This window comes from Tachysurus fulvidraco, chromosome 8 (assembly GCF_022655615.1).
Source record: "Tachysurus fulvidraco isolate hzauxx_2018 chromosome 8, HZAU_PFXX_2.0, whole genome shotgun sequence".
In the NCBI taxonomy this organism is placed as follows: domain Eukaryota; kingdom Metazoa; phylum Chordata; class Actinopteri; order Siluriformes; family Bagridae; genus Tachysurus; species Tachysurus fulvidraco.
In genome coordinates this window covers 305,001-312,600 of record NC_062525.1, presented here as the reverse complement: position 1 = coordinate 312,600, position 7,600 = coordinate 305,001, and positions in this window count along the sequence as shown.

Below are 7,600 nucleotides of genomic sequence, written 5' to 3'. Positions count from 1 at the left end.
TTAGTGAGGACCACAAGAGAGGAACAATATTCCCCCAGTACTAAAAGCCCTCTCTGAAGGGGAACCTACACCTGACCTAAATGATATTAAAAACTGGACACTGCTGAGTTTGTTATTCAGAGATTATAAATTACTCCCCAGGGTTTTGGCCAACAGACTGAGTGAAGTGTTAGAACAAGTCGTCCATCGTGATCAGACAGATTGTGTCCCAGGAAGATGAATGTTTATAATATTTCTGTTATCTGGGATCTTTTAGATATCAGTAAGAGTCTTAACCAGATTTTGGTCTAGTGTCAGTAGACCTAGAAAAGACTTTTGACCGAGTCGAACACAACTATTTATGAATGTGTTCACAGCATTTAGTTTTAGTCCTGATTTTGTTTCCATGATAAAGGTTTTGTACAGTGATGTTGAAAGTCTACTGAAAGTTAATGGTGACTTATGTGGTTCCTTATAAAGTTTATAGAGGTGTTATAAAGGTTGTGTCTTGTCTGGTGTGTTGTATACTTTAGTAATAGGAAGACTTTTAAACAAGTTAAGAACAGATTTGTACTGATTATATATTCTGAAGTTCAACAAACCTGTTTATCAGCTGATGATGAAGAAGAAGATGATGATGATGGTGATGTTTTAATTAGTGATCAGAGTGAAATTTGATGGAAATATTAAAACAATTTAAAAACATCTCTGTTACAAAAGTAAAGTGATATAAATGTAAACCCATGGATGTCCATATTGTTTACAGAGTTAAAGTGTTTCATGCCTTTCTGCAGTGTAATAGATGAACATTTATTGTGTTCTAGTCTATTTGATGTGAGGAAACTTTCTCACTAGAAATCTTTATTTGTGGTTTGGTTCTGTTTCTGTCAAAATGATTTACTGAATATACAGTAATAATATTTTATTAATTGTAATAAAGGGTTTTAAAAATCTGTTGATGAAGAGTGTGTCATTGTGTCTCTATACAGGTTGTGTCAGTGTGATGTCTCAGATGAAGACTGTGCTGCTCTGACTTCAGCTCTGAGATCAAACCCCTCACACCTGAGACACCTGGATCTGTCCTGTAATAAACTAGGAGACTCAGGAGTGAAGAGTCTCTCTGCTGTACTGGAGAATCCTCACTGTAAACTGGAGAAACTGGAGTAAGATCATCTATTAAAACATTAATAATAAATCATGGTCTAATCTTCATCCAGGTCGTAATAATAGATAAACACATTGTGTATAAATAAAACACAGTCACAGTTGTTCTTGTCAATACTGAATAAACCATTTACACTTTCACTGTCTGGGGTTAAAAAATACACCAATGAACTAACAACTTCTCCAAACACTAATTAGAGTCTGACCCTGTTTTAGGTCTGATTACTGACAGTCTGATCTTCTCAAGAAAGATCTGTTCATGTGAACTCGGATTAAAACAGAGATTTTGTTGAGATGTGAAACAGAGAAAAGTTACAGAAAACATTGACATTAATATTTTATTTCTCACATACACAACCATACACAGTACGGCACGTAGTGACATGTTTTTAATCTGTCTGTGATTTAAACATCAAATAAAATAGAATAATAAAAAAGAAACTAGAATAAAAATAGAATAGATGTAACAAATAGAAATGTAAGGATCAGTTTAATGGAGTGTAAAAATAAATGTGAATATGGATCAGTGGCAGAACAATGTGAGTGTTTTATTAAAGTTCAGATGTGTTAAATACTGCAATATATGAAATATGTTCTGTGTAAAATAAAATCTGGCTGATGTCTCAGTGTTGTGTATGAAAGGCCGGAAAAAGTCCAAGTTCTAGTCTTATGTGTTGTCCTGGTCTGTAAAGTGTGTGTTACTCAGTCCACAATAATACACACTGTCTACAGTCAGGGTCGACACTCGAGCCCCAGTAAAATGTTCCTGATAAATCAGTGTCTGTTGATGTAGATTACAGTAGATATGTCTGAAAATAGGCTTCGTCTTCATCACACATTAATATTTACATCATGATTTAAAACATGAAGACTGATTGTAATGTTAGCTGTAGTGAAAATATCCTGTACACTTCAGTCATAAGCCCCGCCCATCACAAGCCCCGCCCATCACAAGCCCCTCCCACCATAAGATATATAGATCTGTTTTATTTGCCACAGATTTGATCAATAATGTTAAATTGTTAACTGCTAAAATAAGCTTTTCTTTTCTCATTTCTAAACTCTTCTAAAACTGGATGTGATTTAGTCATCAGTGAAAGCTTTTTGAAGTGATTTATTCATTTAGACGACTAGTTAGTTAGTTTTCTTACAAAAATACTAGTTGTGGATTTAAGGTTGTTTAGCTAAAAAAGTTTACATGTGTAATTGTAGTAAAGATCTTTACAGTGAAATAAAATGTAAAACTGAAATAATAAAATAATCTGCAGCTCAAAGTTACATTCATGTTTCTTACTTTATATGATGACATAAATAAATAAATAAATAAATAAATAAATAAATAAATAAATAAATAAATAAATAAAGGCTTTGTTGGTGCTTTTGCAAAAAAACAAAAAAAATAGATCAAAGTGATTAAACACTAGAAACGTCCCTGTGTACAACCAGTGAAGAGTGTGTTATTGTGTCTCTATACAGGTTGGAGAATTGTGGTGTCTCAGATGAAGGCTGTGCTGCTCTGACTTCAGCTCTGAGATCAAACCCCTCACACCTGAGATACCTGGATCTGTCCTGTAATAAACTAGGAGACTCAGTAAAGAAGCTGCTGTCTGATCTTAAGGATGATGAACATTACAAACTACATACAGTGTTGTGAGTAATGACCTGTTAATAAAAGTTTACCCTCATTATCATTACACATTGATACACATCACATTTCTCTTCAATAACTTTCACATTATCAGGTTAGAAAATGTCACTATATTCTGTTTAATCAGGATTTTTCTAACGATTCTCTTTAATGCTGTTTTGTGTTCAGTAAAGTGTGTTGATGTAAAATTCATGTGAAGGCAGAAAACAGGGATTCAGACAGTCTACAAAAAGTCACCAATGAGTTGATGAGAGTGATTGTTAATGAACATTGTGTCTTCTGTCATTCCTGTAAAATTCACCTGAGTTTGTTCTTAAAGTCTGCACTTAAATATAAATGTAGAACAAGATCTAAATGACACAGTAGTGTTTGTTATATAAAAAAGCTCCTGTGATTGGATAAGAGCAGTGATGTGATGGGTAAAGATCTGGGGTCTCATTTATAAAACTGGGTGTAGGATCTCTACTAAAAGTTTACGTACACCCAAAAGCCAAAAATGGAGTACGGCAAAAAAAAATTGTGATTTATAAAACGGTGCGTACGCAAACCTGTAAGCAATGTTCCCTTTATAAATCAAAGATCACCTGCAGATGTGCGTACGTGAACCAGCCTCAAATCCCGCCCTGTAAACGCCCATTTTTAACCATAAATAGTCAATGCAAATGACTGCGCAGGCACGAGAGTGGACCTCGTTATAATAATAATGTGTTTAATAATGGGGTGAGGAGCAGCATCTCAGGGGTAGTCACTGTCACCTGCAGGTTATAATTATATTAAAAACAAAATTGTTATAATTATATTAAAAACTAAATTGTTACAGTTTCTACTTTTTAATATAGTTAAACTCACCAAGAAGCCAGCCATCACGTAGCTACTGCGCCTGCATTTAGTCAGTTCCCTACACTGTTATGTGTCAAGATAAAGGAACCATGTGTTGAACCAGGCCAGCGTGCCACAATGTTTGTGAGGGTCGTGTTGGAGTCACATATGATTTGCACATTAATAGAATGCACATGCTTTCTATTAACATAAGCAAATTCATTTTCAGATGGTGCCCTTATAGCAACATGAGCGCAGTCAATTGTGCTGATTACATTTGGGAAACCAGACATTGCTGCAAATTGCATTTTAATTTCGGCCTGTTCTCACACAGTGTAGGGGAACCTGATGTATCTCACACAGTGTAGGGGAACCTGATGTATCTCACACAGTGTAGGGGAACCTGATGTATCTCACACAGTGTAGGGGAACCTGATGTATCTCACACAGTGTAGGGGAACCTGATGTATCTCACACAGTGTAGGGGAACCTGATGTATCTCGCACAGTGTAGGGGAACCTGATGTATCTCACACAGTGTAGGGGAACCTGATGTATTATTTCATATACGAAAAGGTTTTAGACACAAAGTTGAGGATTACATTATATATATTTTATTATATAAATAATTTACCTGTCTGCCAATTCCCGCTGGAAACAGCCAGTTGCCAAGAACACCAGAGTGATGAGGACTTGTATTTGGACTGGGATGGCATGGTTCCGGCGTGTTGCCCTCTCTAATACTGGACCCAATTCAACACATATATCTAAGAGCACAGCTCTAGGGAATCTAAATCGGCTTATTAGCCAGTCATCATCATGGGCCAGGAAATCATCATGGTCCCTGAAAACTCGTTCTCTCCTTATTCTGCCATTGCGTAATCCTCCAACAGTGCCAGCAGTGCCATCATGAAGCATTACATACCCGGGTCACCGGAGGATTTATAATAGTTAGGACCGATGATGAGGAGCGATTGTGCTTCATGACTGTATTTGCAGACTTTGACATTTTATGATGTACATTAAGGAAAATATTTAGTTTGTACACTGTGTTCTGTAGTTCTCTAATAAAAGGGTATTTCATGCTATTCTGTATCACATGTAGTCGCACCATCTCCTCCTGCGCTCCTGTTGTGGACAATGTGACTGTAAGGCAGCGCTGATTATTCATTCATTCATTCATCTTCTACCGCTTATCCGAACTACTCGGGTCAAGTGGAGCCTGTGCCTATCCTCAGGTGTCATTGGGCATTGAGGCAGGATACACCCTGGACGGAGTAGCGCTGATTATTATTATTATTATTATTATTATTATTATTATTATTATTTTTTTTTTTTTTGAATACATTTTGAGTTACATTTGGATTTTACTAGATGTATGTAGCCTAAAACAATCGGCACAAATAACACTGTTGGATTTAATCTTCATGATAATGTGGATATAACGTATGAAATGGAGTGAAAATTTAATGTCATTAATTCTTATAATCGTTCTTCGCACATTTATTTTCTACAATCTAACTTCAGTTCACGACCTCACCATCTGTGTCGCCAATTCCCTTTGTCTCCAGAATGTGTGTACGCATGTCTCAAAGTTTGCTTAAAGGTTTGCACATTCTCACGTCAAGTTTGTTTTTATAGATCACAACCTTTGCGTGAAAACTGGCGTACGCACGTTTCCAGCCCCGTTTTGTGCGTACACACGCTTTATAAATGAGACCCCAGCTCATTATCCTGTTAGAACTTGTGGAAGTTCTCATTTGTTCTAGTTAAATGTTAGAACACAGATGTTAGTAAGAATGAAGAAATGTTGAATGATTCATTATAAACAGGAGATGATAATGTTTCTGTTGGAGCAGAGATGATTACATGCTGTTGGTCATGAAGTACCACAGTCCACTTTGTGCTGATTAATTCACATCTTTTTCTTTCATATTCAGGTTCTAATGAATATCTGTGTGTGATGAAGACTCCAGTGTTCCTGCATTACCATGATGGAGAATAGAGAACATGTTTATTAACACATCACTCATTTAGTTCTAACACATTAAACACACACAGAGACGTGAGAAGTGTGTGTTCATCGTGTACAGTGAATCAGACTAAACACAATTCTACACTGAGTTTATAATGACCTCTGATCCCTGGATAAAATTCCCTGGACCTCAATCCCATAAAAACCTGAGGGATTATTTGTAACAGCAGGTGAAAATCCACATGAACTCGAGCTGAACCCTGTTCATTTTACTGTTTGTGTCATTTATTATTTGTTTATTATTGTGATATAATTTACACTTTTTACACATGTTTACTTATAGCTATATTACTGGGTACATAACTAAAATTATATTGTATAAAGGCACTTAAAATGTCTTGTATACATATAAAGCAGGAATGCCGAACTTCACAAAGGATATTCAATTCAATTCAATACAAGTTTATTTGTATAGCACTTTTTACAATAGACATTGTCTCAAAGCAGCTTTACAGAACATAAACACAGAGCAGAAGGTAAACATAATTAATGTTAAAAGAAATAACAAATAATAAAAGAAATAAGAATTAACAGAATAAAAATTCTAGATTATTATTAGATGTATATAGTTCACAGTGTGTATGTATTTATTCCCCTATGAGCAAGTCTGAGGTGACTCAGGCAGCAGTGGCAAGGAAAACTCCCTTAAATTGGTAAAGGAAGAAACCTTGAGAGGAACCGGACTCAAGGGGGAACCCATCCTCATATGGGTGACACTGGGGGTGTGATTGTAATATACAGTCAGGTAAATGTGGTATTGGTGTGAGGTTCAAGGACTTCTGATCTCCTTAGTCTCACAGAGTCTAACTGGAGATGTCTCAGGATTCTTAGAGTCGGCCTCGGCTCAGTGGACGTCCAAAGGCTTCGTCCCACAGAGGACGTCGGGAGCTGGTACAGTGTCTGGATGCCTCGGGATGGGTACAAAGAGAGAAGCAGTGGAGAGAGATTAACGTATCTGCTGTTCATAAAAAAAGGTCTGATGTACTAGTGCATGATATTATGGGATGTATTATGTGTACGCCTGACTAAAGAGATGAGTTTTTAATCTACATTTAAACTGGGAAAGTGTGTCTGCGCCCCGAACACTATCAGGAAGACTATTCCAAAGTTTTTATTCTAGCAGCAGTTTGTAATCAGTTCTAAACTTAACTGGTAGCCAGTGTAGAGATGATAACATTGGGGTTATATGGTCATACTTTCTTGTCCTAGTGAGAACTCTGGCAGCTGCATTTTGGACTAACTGTAACCTATTTATTAAAGATGCAGGACAACCACCTAGTAATGCATTACAATAGTCCAGTCTAGAGGTCATGAAGGCATCAACTAGCTTCTCAGCATCAGATACAGACAGGATGTTTCTCAGCTTGGTGATATTTCTAAGGTGAAGAAGGCTGTGTTTGTAATATGGTGATATGAGTTTAAAGACAAGTTACTGTCTAATAAACACCAGGTCTTTCACTGTCGAGCTACTAGTAACAGTACATCCCTCTAAATGGGAGTTAAGTTGTGAGAGTTTATGTGCACTGGTTTTTGGACCTATGAGTAGTATTTCTGTCTTATCAGAGTTTAACAACAGAAAGTTGCAGCTCATCCAGTCTTTTATCTCTCTAAGGCATTGAGTTAATTTGGACACTGTGGCTATTTCATCTGGTTTTGATGAGATATATAACTGTGTGTCATCAGCATAACAATGGAAACTAATCCCATGCCTTCTAATAATGTTCCCTAATGGAAGCATGTATATAGAGAAAAGCAGAGGTCCTAGAACTGATCCTTGAGGGACCCCATAATTAACTGGTAATAAACTGGAGGATTCACCATTTAATTCTACAAAATGGTATCGATCAGACAGGTAGGATCTAAACCAGCTTAAAGCCTGACCATGAATACCTGTCTAATTTTGTAAGCGATCTAGAAGAATGTTGTGATCTATAGTGTCGAATGCAGCACTAAGGT